The 18,710-nt window shown below is 34.3% G+C and overlaps 1 protein-coding gene across 3 annotated transcripts in view; it reads left to right on the top strand.

The window, feature by feature from the left end:
- The window catches only part of ALDH1A1 (aldehyde dehydrogenase 1 family member A1), a 305,164-nt gene that overhangs the window by 166,356 nt on the left and 120,098 nt on the right, over nucleotides 1–18,710 (top strand). The window lies entirely within an intron of this gene.

Raw genomic sequence — 18,710 nt, forward strand, 5'->3', positions numbered from 1 at the left:
GTGCCCAAGGATAATCAATGGTAGCCAGTACTTTTTCACAGAGGGGAGAAAGCCAGCCCCAAAGGGGAGTGCTCAACCCAATATGCTGTGATATACCCCAAGGGTAACCTTCAGGCCATGAGCTACTGTGGTGTCAGGTTCAAAAAATAGTATGGGTTTCTAAATAGCTAGACTTCAGAAGTCACACAACCAAAAATATCTGACAAGAGCCTACAAACCACAGGAATTTTCTGACCCACTGGCAGATATTTTACTAATTGTCATTTAATCATGTCATACTTAGATACTGTTAAAAAAAAAAAAAAGTTTTACTCCTAATGATTTTTCATGAAGTCTCTCCTTCTCTAGTATAAGTAACCTCACATTGGATTAATGTATAGCCTTTAGGTAGCTGCATCAAATTATTTATGCAAGTAAATTATAGATAATTTTATTATAGACAGCTATTATAGACAATTGATAATAGCTGACTAATAATGTGTTATTTAAAGGTTTGATAGGAGTAGGTAATGAGAATTGTCTTGCATTCCCATTGATTAACAGGAAAATCCATTCTACGATAATAATTGTTACAGCTAATGTTTATCATGTGCTTACAAGAATTAGGCATTTTAAAGTCATTTATAGTTCAGTTATTTCTCATAGCCAATCTTTGAAGGGATTGCTATTTTTTCTTCTCTTTTACATATGATGAGTTCTGAGGCCCAGGGATGTTACAAAATTTGCTCAGACTAATAGTGTGTAAGTGGTGGAAAAAAAGATTTAAAACCAAATAGTTTAATACCTGTGTCCTTTGCCTTTGATTGTGTCACTGTCTAGTGGAGAATTTTTCAGCTGAAACTTGAAGCTTCTACTGCAAACAATAGCCATCCTTACTGATGTGACTTCGTATAAGAAATTGTCATATAAGATACATCTAGTAATACCTGCCTCAGAGAGTAGTTAAAAAAAATAAAAAACAACTCTGTCTTGTCATGCTTGTATGATAGACATGCTGGTATCAAAAGGAAATAGGGGATTAGGAATGTCAAAATATATAGAATAGGAAAGACAGCATGGTCCTAGCTGATTGTCTTCGAGAAACTCACCTGTCTTTTCTGAACCTCTTTATTTTTCTCATTTGCAGTTTGCTGTGCTAACTAGAAAAATATATGTCAAATGCTGACTCATAGGAGGGTCTCAATGAAATCATTTATAATTGCTATTATTATTAATATTTTTGTTACTGCTGGTATATCAGGAAATATAGTACTGAAAAATCACACAGTAAGTTTTATCAATGTATTCATTTGAAATAATTCATTTAAGAAAAAAAAGTATTCATAGTCTACAACACAGGAAATTCTCACTTTACTTTTTTTTTTTTTTTGGAGAGGACATCTTGCTCTGTTTCCAGGCTGGACTATAGTGGTGCAATCTCAGCTCACTGCAACCTTCGCCACCCAGGGTCAAGCAGTTTTCCTGTTTCAGCCTCCCAAGTAGCTGGGACTACAGGTGTATACTACACCCGGGTAATTTTTGCATTTTAGTAGAGATGGTGTTTTGCCCTATTGGCCAGGCTGGACTCGAACTCCTGACCTCAAGTGATCAGCCCACCTTGGCCTCCCAAAGAGCTGGGATTACAGGCATGAGCCACCACACCCAGCCACTTTTCTTAAAAATATAAAATATTGCCAAATTTTTATTTTTGTTATAAGGATTCAGCTCAAGAGTAAGAACTTGTTCTTTTATGCCACTTAACTATGATTAAATACAAATTTTAATTTAACACTCCCTAATTCATTCCTTGGAGACCCCAATTTTCCATTCTGGAAATCACACAAATAATTTTGCTTTGAGATAAGCAACACTTTATTTGTGGCATATGCTCTACTGTGCTATACTTTTTACTCGGTGTCGATTTCTACAAACCACAAACATTTTCTTTCAAACGTTATTTTTTATAATATAATTTTTTGATAAATATTTTTTATTTTGATAAATTTCACATTAGTAGTGTGAAAAATTACCAATGAACATTGCACACATTGAGAGTGAAGGTGAAAATAATAACAAGGAGTTCACTGAACATTCATTTACATTTTAAATAATAAATGCATGACATGTCATTTTTAAAAAGTGAAGGCAGTACTAATAAATTTCTCTTTAATTTTTCATGTGTGTATGTTTAGGCTTGTCAAGTAAATCATAATCACACGTGTTGGTTTGTGATGCACCTTATTAGCTTAGTATGCTCTGTATCTTATACGTCGGTCCATAGCAAAGAGACTAACAATTCTATTCTATTTACAATAGTATTGGAAAGAATAAAATGCTTAGGAATAAACATAAATAAGCAGGTGAAGAACTTACACATCAAAAACTGTAAAACATTGCTAAAAGAAATTAAGAAACAAATAAATGGCAAGACATCTCATGTTCATGGATCAAAATCCCAATGGTGTTTTTGCAGAAATAGAAAAATCCATCCTGAAACTAATATGAAATCACAAGGGACCCTGAAGAGCTAAAACACTTGAAACAGAAGAACGAAGTTGAGTCTCACATTTCCTGCTTTCAAAAAGTACACAAACCTACGCTAGTCAAAACAGTGTAGTAGTGGCATAAAGACTGATGTAGAATGTAATGGTAGAGAGAGTCTTGAAATAAACTCTCACATATATGGTCAAATGATTTTTGACAGGAATGTCAAGATTATTCAATGGATAAAAGGCAGTTGTTTTAGCAAATGGTGCTGAGAAAACTGGACATACAGAAGAAAAAATTTAGAACCTTATACCATATACAAAAATTTAAATTTAAACATAACAGCTAAAACTATAAAAATTTTATAAGAAAACATACGTAAACATTTTCGTGACAGTTGGTTTAATAATGAATTATTGGATGTGACACTAAAAACACAGGGAACAAAGAAAAGAAATAGATCAATTGGTCCTTCGCCAATATTTACAAGCTCTTTTGTATTAAGGAAACTCTCAACAGAGTAAAAAGGCAACCCAGACAGTGGGAGAACATATTTGCAAATCATAATCTGATAAGAAATTCACAACCAGAATATAAAAAGAACTCCTAACAACTCAATAACAACAACAACACAAGAACTTGGCTTAAAAATGGACAAAGACCTGAATAAGCATTTCTAGAAAGAAGATATACAAATGGTTTAATAGGCCCATAAAAAAATGCTCAACACTAATCAGGGAAACACAAATCAAAATTACAATAATGAGATATTGCTTTACACCCATTAAGATTACTATTAAAAAACAAAACAAAAAAGACAGGAAATAAATGGTGTTGGCAAGGGTATGGAAAAACTGGAACTTTTGCCCATTCCTGATGGGTTGTAAAATGATGCAGCTACTGTGAAAAACCATATGGTGGTTCCTCAAAAAAATAAAACATTGAATTATATGCAATTGACAAGACTCCTCTCTCTGACCTAACTTTAGTTAGTCTCTCTTCAGCCCTCTTTCTAACTAGCTCCCATCTTTGGGGCCCTGTCTTAGGCCTGCCAAGTCCAACTATAACAAGAGTCCTTCTAAGTACCTTTAGAGAGAATCCCCCACCCTTGATATCTGATCACCCTTGGGATCTGATCAAGTTCCTCACCCCTCACTCACATTTGATATCAGATCACCACAGTCTGGCTTCAGCAAGAATTCTGGTAAGTCAGGTTAGAAAGAACCACCTTTCTTTCATGTGTCCTCTTAGTAATTTTCTATCTACTGATTCAGTCACTTTGCTGATAGTCTCTGAGTCCCCAGCTACGCTTGCTGTAGTCTCTCGTCCCTACTGTGATAGGCTTGCCACCTACCACAACAGTCTGAAATTTTCCTTACCATTTTAATAAGTGTCAGAATGATTTTTTTTTCTTTAACATGGTTCAACAATTTTACTTCTGGGCATGTATCCTAAAGAATTGAAAGCAGGATTTGAACAGATATTTGTACACCCATGTTCAAGAAATCTGAATGCTTATTGAAGGATATATGGATAAACAGAATATGGTATTCATATGTCATGAAATATTATTTGATCTTCAAAAGGAAGAAAATTCTGACACATGCTACAACATGAATGAAATTTCAAGACACTATGCTAAGTAAAAAAGCCAATTACAGGACAAATACCATATGATTCCGCTTATATAAGGTCTTTAGAGTAGTCAAGTTCATGGAGACAAAAAGTAGAATGATGTTTGCCAGAAGCTGGGTGCCAGTACAAATGGGCGGTTATTGTTTACTGGGTACAATGCTTCAGTTTGAGAAACGTGAAAAAAGTTCTAGAAATGAGTGGTGATGCCTATGTAACTATGTGAGCGTACTTAATGCCACCCTGTACACTTAAAAACTGTTAAAATGGTAAATTTTATGGTAAGTATACATTACCACAATTTGAAAATGACTGAAACTCAGCTGAAAAAAACTTTAATTCTGCACACATTGAGCTTCCTTTTCAGTTTATAACATCTGATACAGTTCCACATTACATATTATATGTTTCTCATTCAGCTGTTGCTGTGGAATAAGTAGAAGAACTATCTCCTCTTGTTGATTGTGAAAACATTTCTTTGTAGCTGAATCCTTTGTTCACATATTACTGCTAAACATTTTAGAGCTGAGTAAACCCAGATTCTTTTTTTAATCCTCTATTTTCAAATGGCAGCATTAGAATATTTGAAATTTTCTTAAATGAATATAAAAGCTGCTCTTCTTTTGCAAAAACAATTTTTAAAAAAATACTTGACCCTAGGAGTACTTGCAGTTACTATACTAATAAGTCTGGATTTCACTTGAAAATGCAGTGAATTGGGTTAGAAGGCTGGAAATGAACTCAAGAACATATATAATTCATCTATTCTAAGAAGGACTCACTCATTCCAGGAAGAGATGGTCCATTATGATTTTATTTTTTCTAAGACTCTAATTAGAGCCTATTATACTTCTTAATAATAATATTCCAGTTTCAAATTGCCTGTGTTTAACCAGGTGCTCTTTATAAAACTTATGCTTTTTCTTCTTCCTACTTAGGAAATAATACAGTCTGTTGACATAAAGCATGCTCATGTCTACTAGGAGAATCGAGCTTTTTTTAAGAAGTCAGGTTTACTGAATTTGTGATTTTCACTAACATATTAATGTTCTGAAGTAAGCAGAGGTAAACTTTTTCTCAGTTAAAGAGAATCATTATCAATATATGAAAATGTAAAGAAGAGAGGAAAAACCTTAAATCCTGAAAATCCTCAAATAGCCTGCTGTTCGCCTAGCTATTTGGTGAAACTAAGAGTGCACATGAAGACTCTCCAAAAACAGTTACTCTTGTGGTTTAAAAATTAAAAAGTGTTAATTAAGAAGTCTATACTCAGCATCAGATTTTATTAGTTTGAAGAAACTGTTCTGTTAAAAATAAAGGCCCTCTTTGAGTTACATCTTGGAGGAGAAATCATGAGCCCAGGGTAAAAAGCTGCAAAGGGTGAAACTGCCTCTGGAGATTTAACTGTGTTGAAATTTTTATTAAAATTTTAAATTTTTTATGTTAGTACTCTGCTTACAAGGAAGGATATGCTTTTAATGGCCTGCCTTTGCCCTGTTTCCCCACTTCAACCACCAATAAGCCTTGTGATGTACCTTTTTGCAGAACTTTAGAATTCTCAGCATTACATACATTATCTCATTTAAGCCTTAGTAAAAGCTTTTTATGTTCCGTATAATTATGCCCTGTTTTTAAAGAACAGTTGGCTGTAATCCAATGGTATATTTGCAAGAATATATTCGTCAAACGATTTCCCCAAATGCTAGCATTTCTTCTTATCTTAGCTTTATCATTTTCTTCTCTAAACTTTTACAGTTAAGTAGCAGACACACCACCCTGTTACTTCTATGTCAGAGTATATTTCCTAAAAATGAACACATTCTCTCATATAACCATAGTATAATGATTAAAATCAGAGCATTAACACTGATAATATTATTTTCTTCAATTTGCCTAATAATGTTCTTTATAGCAGAAGCACGTTGCATTTACTTGTCAAATCTCTGTAAACTCCTTCAGTCTAGAATAGTTCTGAAACAGCCTTTGTCTTTCATAGCTTTGACTCTTCAGAAGAGTACAAGCTAGTTCTTTGTTAGATTGCGTTAAACATGGTTTTGTCTAATGTTTCTTCATGACTAGGTTCAGATTGTGCCTTTTTGTCAGGAAAATCCAATGGTAGCAGGTAGCATTACACAAAGATACACAATAAATTAAAGTTGGGGCCAGGATTTGAATTTCAGCAGGGATCCCAAGACTACATTCTCAACCTCCACACATAGCAATGCAAACAATTATGAATTTCTCCTAAAGTATCTTTAACAAAGTTAATGGTTTCTGTAAATATCATTGAAGATTGCCTCTGCCACATGATAGAATGTAAGAGCAGGGAAATCAAATGGTATCATAGTATAGACCCGTTATAAAATGCACATGTTTATTATCTATTATGTGGGAAATGCAATTCAAAAACTTGGACTAATGGAAAACTTTATCTAAATCTATTTTGTATGTCTTGTGTCCCCAGTTATATTGTCCCTCACTTTACTTGCTTATTTGGCTTCTGATTTGACTTCTGTCTTAAAGATGTGTTACATAATATGAAAATATCGGTTTTATTCTATAGTATTTCCATTTACATTTTCAAAGAACATAATAAAAACCAAATTAAATTCCAGAAATTCAGCTCCTGAAAGCCTTGCTCGTATGTGGCAGTTTCTATATAATACCCTGCTTTCCTAATTATTTCAAAATTCAACAGGTTAGCAAAGTAGGTTTAAAAACTAGTATCATGAGCCAACATTAATCATAAGAGCCCTAAAGAGAAATCTGTATATTTTCAAATTCTATGCACCTTGGGCTAACTTTTCTAGTGTCACCATTACCATGTAAATTGAAACTTAAAGCAATAATCAATACTGTAAATTACTGTTAATGTTTTGGTCATGAGTATTCTTTTTCTTTTTGCTTTCTTTTTTTCTTTACTTGAGACAGGATTTCACTTCGTCACACAGGCTGGAGTGCAGGGGTGCAACTGTAGCTCACTGCAGCTTTGAACTCTGGCCTTCTGAGTAGCTAGGACTACAGGTATGCACCACCACATCCAGCTATTTTTTTTTTAATTTTTATTTTTTGTAGAGGTGGAATCTCTCTTTGTTTCCCAGGCTGGTCTCAAATCCCTGGCTTCAAGTGATACCCCTGCCTCAGTCTCCCCAAAGTGCTGGGATTATGGGCATCCACCCAGCCATGTGTATTCTTAAATGCAAACATATTCCACAAATAGAGAAATAAATTTATGCTAGATATCCTCGATCGTAAAATTTCAGTTTGTATACTCTTAAAGTATTATGATTTACTTAACTGGTAAAAGTAAGAAGTTCCTGAAAATAAGCACAGCATGTTGATATAAAGTGGTATTGCAGCAGAAAGAATAAATAAGGAAATTATCTACTTCTAACTATAACAATAGTATAAGAATTGTACTGTATCTCAGATCCTACTGTATACTTTCTGGACCTCATCCTGGAGAATCCATGGGGCCCACTGAGAAGAAGTAAGGACTTACATATAATGGCATGTGTTTATTTTATTTACTCCACTGTTTTTAAAGAGGAGGGCTTGGCTCATTACAAGGTCATGACAAGTGCCTTTAAAAAGCAAAATAAAACAGAATGGAAAATATCTCAAGCTATCAGATGTAGTAAATGTAAATATTAATATAAAATTTGGTTTTAGTGTGTTTCCTCTTGTGTACACTATGGAAAGGGAAAATAATTTCTTTACTATGACATAATCCAAAGAAATTGAAAGCCACTGGTTTAATAAGTTTTCATTTCAAACTGATTCTTTGCTGCTATTTCCCACCAGAAACAAATGTAATGTATTTTATTATTTATTCATTGTCTCTTCTTTCTGTCCATACTGTATATTTTTAGGGCCATTTTCACCATCCTTCCACCCCAGGCAATACACAAAGATAAATGCTTCACTAGGATTGGTCTTCTCCACGCCCAGCTTTCTCATTAATATTAAAGCAGTTTCAGGCAACGTGGCAATTATTTATTTTAGCTGTTAGAATTCTTCCTTCCGTTGGTAATGATCTTAAATCTTTTCCTATCTGATGAAATTTTCCTAAACTGTTGATATTTCTAATTTGCTTGCCATTATATACTGAGTTACTACTATGTAGTATAGGCTCTTTAGTTATTTGCTAAATAAATAAATGAATAGACCTACCAACAAAAGTGGTCCTACCTACCAGTTAGTACATGAGTTTCCTAAAATATCCCTCACTACTAAATTGTTAAATGTTTGATCTGATTCTCACAGCACTAAAAGCATCATCCCCTAAGATTGTCTAATTTAAGAGGTAAGGTAGATAGAAGAATCTCTTCATGATTGCAAATATGATAAGATGGGCTGCACATTAAATCTGGCTAGCAAACATGTTTTGTTTGGCCCACACATTTTAATTTATGTTCTATATTTTGGTATTATTAATTCTCTTGTAAAATTCAGCTGATTTCGAAAGATCCTAAGGTCTGACACTAAATCCACCATTGGCTGGAGACAGGGTGGCTGATATATTAGATAAATCATGAGTGTGAATCTTCCCTCTTTGTTTGTCTCCACTACTAGATTGTAAGTTCCCCATAATCCTCATATCATTTTTATTATTCAGAAGTCAAGATATATGTGTGTGATGAATATATAAATTACGAATGGAACAGAATTAGGTTTCCAGAACAGTTTTCAGAATGGCTTAAATAGGCATAGGGTTTATTTTTCTGTCTTCTTTCTCACTGCATCTAGAGTTTGTCCCACAGAAATCTTGTCTGCACTCATAGCCTTAGCTTCATCCCTACCATAAAGCAAAATCTCCAACTCTACCCTGTCTCCTGGATTGTAATCAGATACCTCTAACTGTCCCTCAGCTCAGACTCTCTAAGTCAAAAGTTTAATCTGTTATCTTACCAAAATATGCTTCCCAACTGACTGCCCCAATATATATATATTTTTTCTTTTGAGACAGAGTCACACTCTGTAGCTCAGGCTGGAATGCAGTGGCACAATCTCGGCTCACAGCAACCTCCACCTCCTGGGTTGAAGCAAGTCTCCTGTCTCAGCCTCCCAAGTAGCTGGGATTACAGGCGCCTGCCACCATGCCCAGCTAATTTTTTTTTTTTAAGTAGAGACAAGGTTTCACCATGTTGGCTAGGCTGGTTTTGAACTACTGACCTCAACCTACCTCAGCCTCCCAAAGTTCTAAGATTTACAGGTGTAAGCCACCGCACCGGCCTGCCCCAGTGTTTTGTTTTGTTTTGTTTTTTTAATCACTGTCACCATCCTCCCATGCACATAATCTTGAAGACTCAGTAATTTTAGATTCTTCTTTCTTCCTTATCAGCAACGTTCAGTGAGTTAACAAGTCTAGTTTATTCATTCTTCAAAATATTGAATTTATCTTTTTATTCCTCTCTCCAAGAGCAAGTTTTATCATCTTGATAAAAGGACAGTTATTCTTCCTGCCTCAAACTTCTTGTCTTTCATTGTAGATTTATTTATAATTTTAAAAAATATTTATTAGAAAAATACATATATAATATAATATTTATACAGAAAAATACATATATAATAATATAATATCAGGTAGTAATAAATTATATTTTTAAAAAGCAGAGTAAGGGAATAGGGAATGGTAGATTAGAGAGGTACAACTTTATTTTTTAATAATCACGCCTGTTTTAAACATTTAAATTTGCATGCCCTTAAGAGAAATTTATTGCATACATTTTCCCAGATTAAACTTCCTGAAATGTTTGACCTTATGCCACTGCTCTATTCATCTGTACAATCATTTATCTATAAAATAAATGGGATAATATCCAAAACACTTAGTGCAAGTCTGCTTAATCTGGCCCAAGGTACTCTTTCTTGCTTTTAGTCTATGGAAACAAATCTCTAGCAATATTGACTATTTTCCTGTTTATTATGCTTTTCCACTTGATTTATTAAAACCCTCTCTCCTTTGGAGATTCTTCTCTAACCATAATAATCTCTCTGTTCTAAACCATTTAGTATGGGACAGAATCTACCACCTTGTAATTAACTGTCTCCTTGTGGCTATTGTATATTTTATCTTTCCAGTTGAATGACACACTTTTGAAAAATGACTGTCTAATATTACCTTGTACTATTCTCAGTACTGACCCTTCTCAGTGTTACAAAATTGTTGACATAGAAACAGTATTCAAGTAGGTGTTGACTAACCAATTACATGTGTTGACCACAGTCTTTGTGGTCTCTCTAGCCACAACCTAGCGTCTTCTGTCCTTTTCCTTTGGTGACATTAAGCCTATATCTGGGATAGAATCTTTACTTGAATTGCCTACATATGCCATTCATTTCCCCACTTCAAAGCAGCATGTCATTATAATTCAAACAGATCTTACATCATCTTGTTAGAATGAAATACTTTTTTTTAACAGGATGCTAGCGTTTCATACTTGCCACAAGGGGGAGCAGCAGTTCTTTTCCAGGAACCAGAATGACGTCATATTTTCATTCTCCAGCAATTCACACCCCAACTTTTTATTCCCTCCCGTATTATTTCCATACACTATTTTATTTGGGTTTTTTTTTTTTCTCCTGAATATATTTACCACAACTAAAGGGGCATTTCCTCTTCTCTTTAAACATAAATTTTTATTTTAGTTTGTCAGATTTTATCCCTCTAACCACTTATTCTTTAATTTCTACTCATATTCTTAATTTCTTTATTTTAAATTGAACTCAATATCTAAAATGCCACTGGTACTTTTGGGGAAATACTTATTGTTGGAAATAATCATTGAAGAAGATACCAGAAAAAATGATTTTCCACTGAATATCTGACATGCATTAACAGGTAACATATATTTTTGTTTCTCAATTTGCGCATAGTGTTGAGTGAAGGTAGGTGCTTAACAACTGCCAAATAGGAAATGTCCTTAATGAGAACTAGGAATTCCAATATTGTACATATATACCATTCTAGAGCTAGCAGGACCCTTAGAAAAAATCTGGACCAACATCTTCTAGTTTACAAATAAGGACAATAAGTCCCAGAAGGTAAAATGACTAAGTTATTTCAAAGGCTCATTCTAGTCCACTGGTCTTTCTATTAAGTTCCACTGTGTCATTTGTGATATTAATATAGAAAATGGCCTGTAGTTTCAACATACATCTAAAATAGTTATTTCCACAAGTCTGTCAATATTATACTAAAGATTGTTATAAAAATAATATTTCGGGTTCTGAATAATACAAAACATCTTGTGTTCACACAGTAGTAAATATTACCTTGCAGTTGTTACGGTTAACCAAGCAGATCTGTGGGTGCCAATTTGGAGGCTCGGGTGGGGTGAAAAAGGCAAGTTAAATAAAAATAGAGAAATAATGAAAATATTAGTACGAGGTAGTATGATTTTCCTTATGTTAAAAAAAAGCTATGATTTTCCTTATGTTAAAAAAAAAGCTTTATAAATGTATAAATGCATGAATAAAGTTATGTAAAGGTATACAGTGGGAATTGGGAATCATGATACTCCAGATAGGGAGAGGGAGAAGGTGAAATGCCTTCTAGAAGATGCTTAAACTGGCCCCATGGGATTCACTCAAGCCAGTGTGTCACCCCAAAACTCCCAGAAGCTAGACCACCGTCTGAGCTACTGTGTGACCATTGTCATAAAGATGTTTTAGAATAAGGTGTTGGTGCTGGAAATGGAGAGAGGTGGCTGGTACTGGGTTCTGAATACACACAGTATTCTAATGCTGTGTCTACCTTCATAACGTTTGAGTTTTAACAACAAATATGCATACATTTTGAGTTTATGAACAACTAAAAGGCAATAATTAAAATTAGAAAATTCCCCATTAGAATTACTAACAGAAAGATGTTACTTATATAAAAGGCTGTTTAACTTTAAATCAAGATATCTATTATTTTCCCACTGAAAATATAGTCAGCAATTAACCAGCATAGTAATAAGAGCTCAAAATTTAGTTCTATAGTAGTTCTGTATTGAATAATAGCTAACAAAGAGTAGAAATGTTTTACAGCAGTACTTAACAAAGTCTTGTAAAATATTTCCTGATAGATCAATTACATTAAATCTGCTATTCACCACAGTGAATATCTTCAAGAGATAAAGGCATTTAGGCTTTATTATTGTTGGTTAAGTTCAGGCCGTGAAGGTTTTCTCTCAAGACAATGGCCAAGCCCTGGAAAGCTACTTCTAGGCAGCCATCTAGAGACTTCTTATAATACCTTTTTATGTACCCTAACTTACCATCATCTTTGCTCATTAAAAATGTAATTATATTATTATTTTCTTTCATGTAAACTTAGCTCCATAGTTTCTCCTTTCTAAAATTAGAATATAAAAAAATAATTTTGAACTCAAATACCTGTTCTTTGTTCTTTATATGATTTTGGTATATTTTATTAAAGGGAAATCTTTAGCAACTCGACTTCACCCTTCCCCATGCCTCACATTGCCATAAAGGAAATGGAAGTTCAGTCTCTATTCCCCAACACAGAACACTATCAGAACAAACACTTCTGGCTCCTTCCTCTACCTCACCATTTCTCCCTTGGTTAGTGAAATAGCTTGCCTTTTGGTAAATTCAGTGAGAATCTGGCATTCACTGGTGATAACTTCCTCTATTGGGGGAGATAATTGGTTTCAACATTCTTGTTCATGAATAGCCCTGCATCTTGTCTATTTCTTTTTCTCTTTGAGTAGTCCATCATCAGTGAAATATGCTTTCCTGCTCCAGCTCTTCTGTATCCACTTGATACCTACCCATAGAGGATTCCTGCCATTCTCTAGTTTATTCACCTTATGTTGGGGGAGAGAGAATCCCAGTGAGAAAAGGTCTTCATATCCAATATTTTCAGAATAATCCTGGGCCTGGACTTTCATCTTTTTTTGTCTCTTAGGGTTGGTTCTAAATTTTTTAATAACCCATAGGAGAAGATGTATATATAATTAGAATTCTTCTTTAAATGCCAGAATTATATATCCAAGTTTCTAATATGTATCTTCTCTTGGATATTTAAAAGTAACTTCAAAATTGATACATCCACACTTAACTCATAATCTTCTCCCCAGGGTGAAAATCAATAAGCAAAACACTGGTCCTCCTTCAAGCATCCCCTAACTCAGTGGATGATACTGCTTTCTCTCTGGTTGCATGAGCCAGAAATCACAAGTCTTATCTAATGTCTTTTCTCCTTCATTTCACATAGCCAATTCATCACTAAATCTTTTATTTTTCCTCTTAAACAAACCTCAGACCAGCCACTTTTCTCTATCACTACCACAACACTTCATTCTAAAACATCTTCATGACAGTGGCCATAGTAGGTCAGATGGTGGTCTGGCTCTTAGGGATGTGGGTGTGACCCACTGGCTGGGGTAAATCCTATGGGGCCAGGCAGGGAAAGAGTCATGGCCCAGCCATGGTAGACAACATGAAACTGGACAACTAAGGGCTCATAAATTAAACAAAGACTACAAATTGGAGATTGAAAGTGTTACAAAAGGATGTGAATGATTTGTATGCCAAAATATTAGATAACCTAGATTAAGTAAATAAATTCCTAGAAACATACAAGCTATTAAGACTGAATCATGAAAAAAGGGAAATTTGAACAGATATATGACTAGTAAAGAGATTTAATCAATAATCAGAATTCTCCCAACAAAGAAAAGCCCAGCACTAGATATCTTTACTGATGCATTCTACTTACATTTAAAGAAGAATTAACTTCAAATGCTTCCAGAAACTGAAGAGCAAGGAACACTTCCAGACTCATTATATGAGGCTAGCATTATCCTGATTAAAAAAAAAAAAAAAAAAAAAAACAGACAAAGATGCTGTAAGAAAATTACAGAGCTATAGCCCCGATGAACACTTGTGCAGAAATTCTCAACAAAATATAGTCAGTCATGGTAGCGCCCCTGTAGTCCCAGCTACTTGGGAGGCTGAGGCCGGGGAATCGCTTGAACCTCGGAGGCAGAGGTTGCAGTGAGCCAAGATTGTGCCATTGCACTCCAGCCTAGAAACAGAGTGAGACTCCATCTCAAAAAAAAAAAAAAAAATTAGCAAACTGATTTCAATGGCGTAGGTAAAGGATTGTACACTGCAATAATTTGGTTTGTTTATCCCCTCCAAATCTCAGATTGAAGTTGAATCACCAGTGTTGGAGGCGAATCCTAGTTGGGAGGTCTTTGAGTCATGGGGGTGGATTCTTCATGAATGATTTAATACCATCTTTGTGGTAATGAGTGAATTCTTGCTCTACTAGTTCCCACAAGGGCTGATTGTTAAAAAGAGCTTGATACCTCTTTGTCCTCTCTATCATGCCTCTTTTCTGGCCATGAGATCTCTGCACATGCTTGTTTCCTTTCACCTATTCCTGTGAGTGGAAGCAGCCTGAACCCCTCATTAGAAACAGATGCCAGCACTATGCATTTTACACAGCCTTCCAAACCCTAAGCCAAATTTTCTTTATAAATTAGCCTCAAATATTCCTTTATAGCAACACAAATGGACTAAGACATACACCATGACCAATTAGAATTTATCCCTGGAATGAAACAATATTTCAGTATACAAAAATCAAACAATGTAATCTACCACATGAATGGAATGACAGACAAAAACTTAATAATCATCTCAATAGAAAATGCACTTGACAAGATTCAACATGCTTTTCATTAAAAATAAAAAACAACTCAGTAAACTAGGAATAAAAGCAAACTACCTCAACATAATAAAGGTCATATATAAAAAGCCTATAGCCAGTGTTGTACTTACTGGTGGAAGACTGAAAGTGTTTCCTCCAAGATCAGAAAGAAGACAAGAATGTCCGATTTTGCCACTTCTGTTTAACATAGTGCTAGAAGTCCTAGCCAGAGCAATTAGGCAAGAAAAAGAAATCAAAGGCAAACAAATGGAAAGGACAAAGTAAAATTATCTCTGTTCACTATATGATTTTGCATGTAGAAAACCCTAAAGATTCCACCAAAAAGAAACTGTTAGAACTAATGAATGAAATCAGTTCAGTGGCAGGATACAAAATCAACATGCAAAAATTAGTTGTGTTTCTGTACACTAACAAAGAACAACCTGAAAAGGAATTTTTTTTTAATTTTTTTTTATTTTTTTATTTCGCACCAAAATTAGAGAGAAATACTCAGGACAAAACCTAACAATGAGGTGAAAGATTTGACTTCTATGCTGAAGGCCACAAAGTGTTGCTGAAAGAAATTAAGGAGGACACAAATAAATGGAAAGACAGCTCATGTTCATGGATTGGAATATTTGATATTGTTAAGATGTCAATACTACCCAACTAATCCACCGGTTTAATATAATCTCTATCGAAATCCCAATGGTATTGTTTGCATAAATAGAAAAATCCATCCTGAAATTCATTTGAGATTAAAGGGACCTAAATAGACAAAGCAGTATTGAAAAGAACAAAATTGGAGATCCCATACTTCCTGCTTTCCCAACTTATTACAGAGCTACAGTAATCAAAACAGTATGGTGCTATTTAGCATAAAAAAGATATATAAGTCAATGGAATCGTACAGAAAGTCCAGAAATAAACTGTTGAATATATAGTCAAATGATTTTAGAACAGGATGCCAGGACAATTCAGTGAGGAAAGGAGTCTTTTGAGCAAATGGTGTTGGAAAAACTGAATATTCACATGCAAAAGAATGAACTTGGATCCTTACCTTATATCATATATCAAAATTCAAAATGGATCAAAGAACCTAAATGGAAGAAATGAAAACAAAATTCTGCCAGGTGCAGTGGCTCACACCTATAATCCTAGCAGTTTGGGAGGCCAAGGTGGGCAGATCACAAGGTCAGGAGTTCGAGACCAGCCTGACCAACATGGTGAAACCCCATCTCTACTAAAAATACAAAAAAAAAAAAAAAATTAGCCAGTGTGGTGGCATGCATATGTAATCCCAACTACTCAGAGGCTGAGGCAGGAGAATTGCTTGAACCCAGGAAGCAGAGGTTGCAATGAACCAGGATCACACCATTGCACTCCAGCCTGAGTGACAGAGCAAGACTTTGTCAAACAAACAAACAAAAAAAAAACCATAAAATTCTTAGAAGGAAACAGCAGAAAACTTTATGAGACTGGATTTGGCGTGATTTCTTGCATATGATATAAAAATATTGGGATACAAAAGAAAAAATTGATAAATTTTACTATATTATCCTTAATAACTTCTGTGCATCAAAGGACATTATCAACAGAGTGAAAATGTAACCTACAGAATGAGAAAAAATATTTGTGAATCATATATCTGACAAGGAGTAAACATCAAAAATATACAAAACGCTCCTACAGCTCAACATCAAAAAAAAAAAACAATTAAAAAATTAGCAGAGAAACTGAAGACATTTCTTCAAAGAAGATACGCCAATAAGCACATGAAAATGCTCAACATCACTCATCACTAGTGAAATTCAGATCAAAACCACAGTGAGATACCACCTGAAACATCTTCATCTCTCACCCGAACTACTGCCTCATTGCTTCATAATCAATCTACTAATTGTTCAATGAGTTCACCATGTTATAGCAGGAGGCATCTTTTCCACACCAAAGATGGCATTCTATTACTTTTTCACAAAGACAAAACTCCTGGCACAGCCTCTAACAGGGATCTGCAAACTTTCTCTAAAAATGGTAACTATTATTAGGTGGCAGTGAGCCATAGGGTCTCTCTTGCAACTGTTCAACACAGCTATCATAATAAAAAAAAAAAGCAGCCAGAGGTAATATGCAGACAAATGAGTTTTATTAAGCAATGGAAATGTCTCTTAGCAGAGAGGGCAGCTGGAGAGGGGACAGGATGGGCAGGTCATCTTCCCCTGAAGTCAGGTCATCTCTTCCATAGTCTGGCTGTCTCTTCCCTGAAATCTGGCCATCTCTTCCCTAAAGTCCAGATGTCTCGTTGAAGTCCAGCCATCCCCCACCTCTACTGACTGAATCTGGAGTCTTTACAGGCACAGAAAGAGGGTGGGGTGAGTGGTAGGTAGTTTTGGAAAAGACAACATTCAGTTGATAGAAAGGCATTAGTCAGAAAGAATCAATTAGGAGAGGGAGAGCAAACAGAAACAGAAGTTCTCACTTTTGGCCAAAGCTTTTGTTTTTTAGTTTAAAGGTAGGGTTTCACTGGACACCTAGAATTTCTCTGCCTCCTGCCTCTGTTAACATATTGTAAACAAGAAGTTACAGCTAAAGGCTAGATAGATCATAAGTTAATAATCTGGGTGCTATAAAATAAGAGCAGAATTCTGCTGACATTTGGTACAAAGTATATAACACAAATATGTGAACATATATATATAATTGAGGATGTCTATTTAGTCAAAAATGGATGTTTAATTTTGTTAAATCCCTTTAGAGATTATACATCTTCTTATATTTATTAACATTTATTCCAAAAATGAAGCACTTTTGCATTCCAAGAGTATACCACATCTGATTGTGACATATTAATGGTGTAATATTCTATTTGCTAATATTTTATTTAAGATGTTGACATCCGTATCGTGTTATTATCCTATAATTTCCTTTTTTAATTATTAATTTAAAAAATAATTGTTAATCTTAGTCCGTAAAACAAATGTGAACATTTTGCTTTTCTGTGCTCTGAAACTGTTTAAATACCACTAGTATTTTTTTTTTTTTAATTAAGATTGGTGAAATTTTTCAGTAAGCATTGTTATAACTGCATCTTGTAAATTCTGGTATAAGATGTCTTAGTTATTATTGTTTTTAGCAATGCTGAAATTTTGTTTGTACTTCCCTTTTGACTCATTATTTAACATTTAATTATTTAAATGCTTATTTCCAAGTGGAAATAATATTTGATCCTTTCTAGTTAGTTGAACTGTGTTCAGGGAATATTATTTGCATTGTCTATTCTTCAGAATGTAATGAGGTCTTTTATGTGATCTAATAGAAGACCATTTTGGGTGAACGTTTTCACAAACACTTAAAAACCAGATATATTTTTTATTATTGAGGTACCTATTGAATCTTTATTATAAATTGTAGATTTCTTATGCATTATAGTGTTTTCTTTTTAATCTTGTTAAATAACTTTTAGGTGGAATTATACCTTGCAGTGTTATCAATCTGCTAGTGTTATCAACAATGTGACTCTTTGCTATTTTTTTCCTGGAAATATATTGTCCATCCTTTCATTTTAAACTTTCTGAATTACTTTTTTAAAGCCATACCTGGCAATACAATGTGGAGTTTTGTTTCTGTCTTGTGAACCAATCTAAATATTTGCCTACAGTAAGTTAAAAATAAGTCCATTTATATATTGTCATAACTTAGATATTTTGTCTGGGTTCTAACATTTTATATTATATTGACTGTAAACATATATATGATATATTTCTCTTGCTCATTTTTGGCAGTCCTAATATTTTGGAAGATTTTCATTTTCTTTCTTTTCTTTGTTTTAAAGTTTTTTATTTTTTGTCTTTAGATCTCAGTTCATATGTCACATTTCCAAAAAGGGCTCTCTAACCTAGCCATGATACTCAATGCCATGACTCTCCACCATTTATTCTTT

The sequence above is a fragment of the Saimiri boliviensis genome, chromosome 2 (genome assembly GCF_048565385.1).
Source record: "Saimiri boliviensis isolate mSaiBol1 chromosome 2, mSaiBol1.pri, whole genome shotgun sequence".
NCBI classification, from domain to species: Eukaryota; Metazoa; Chordata; class Mammalia; order Primates; family Cebidae; genus Saimiri; species Saimiri boliviensis.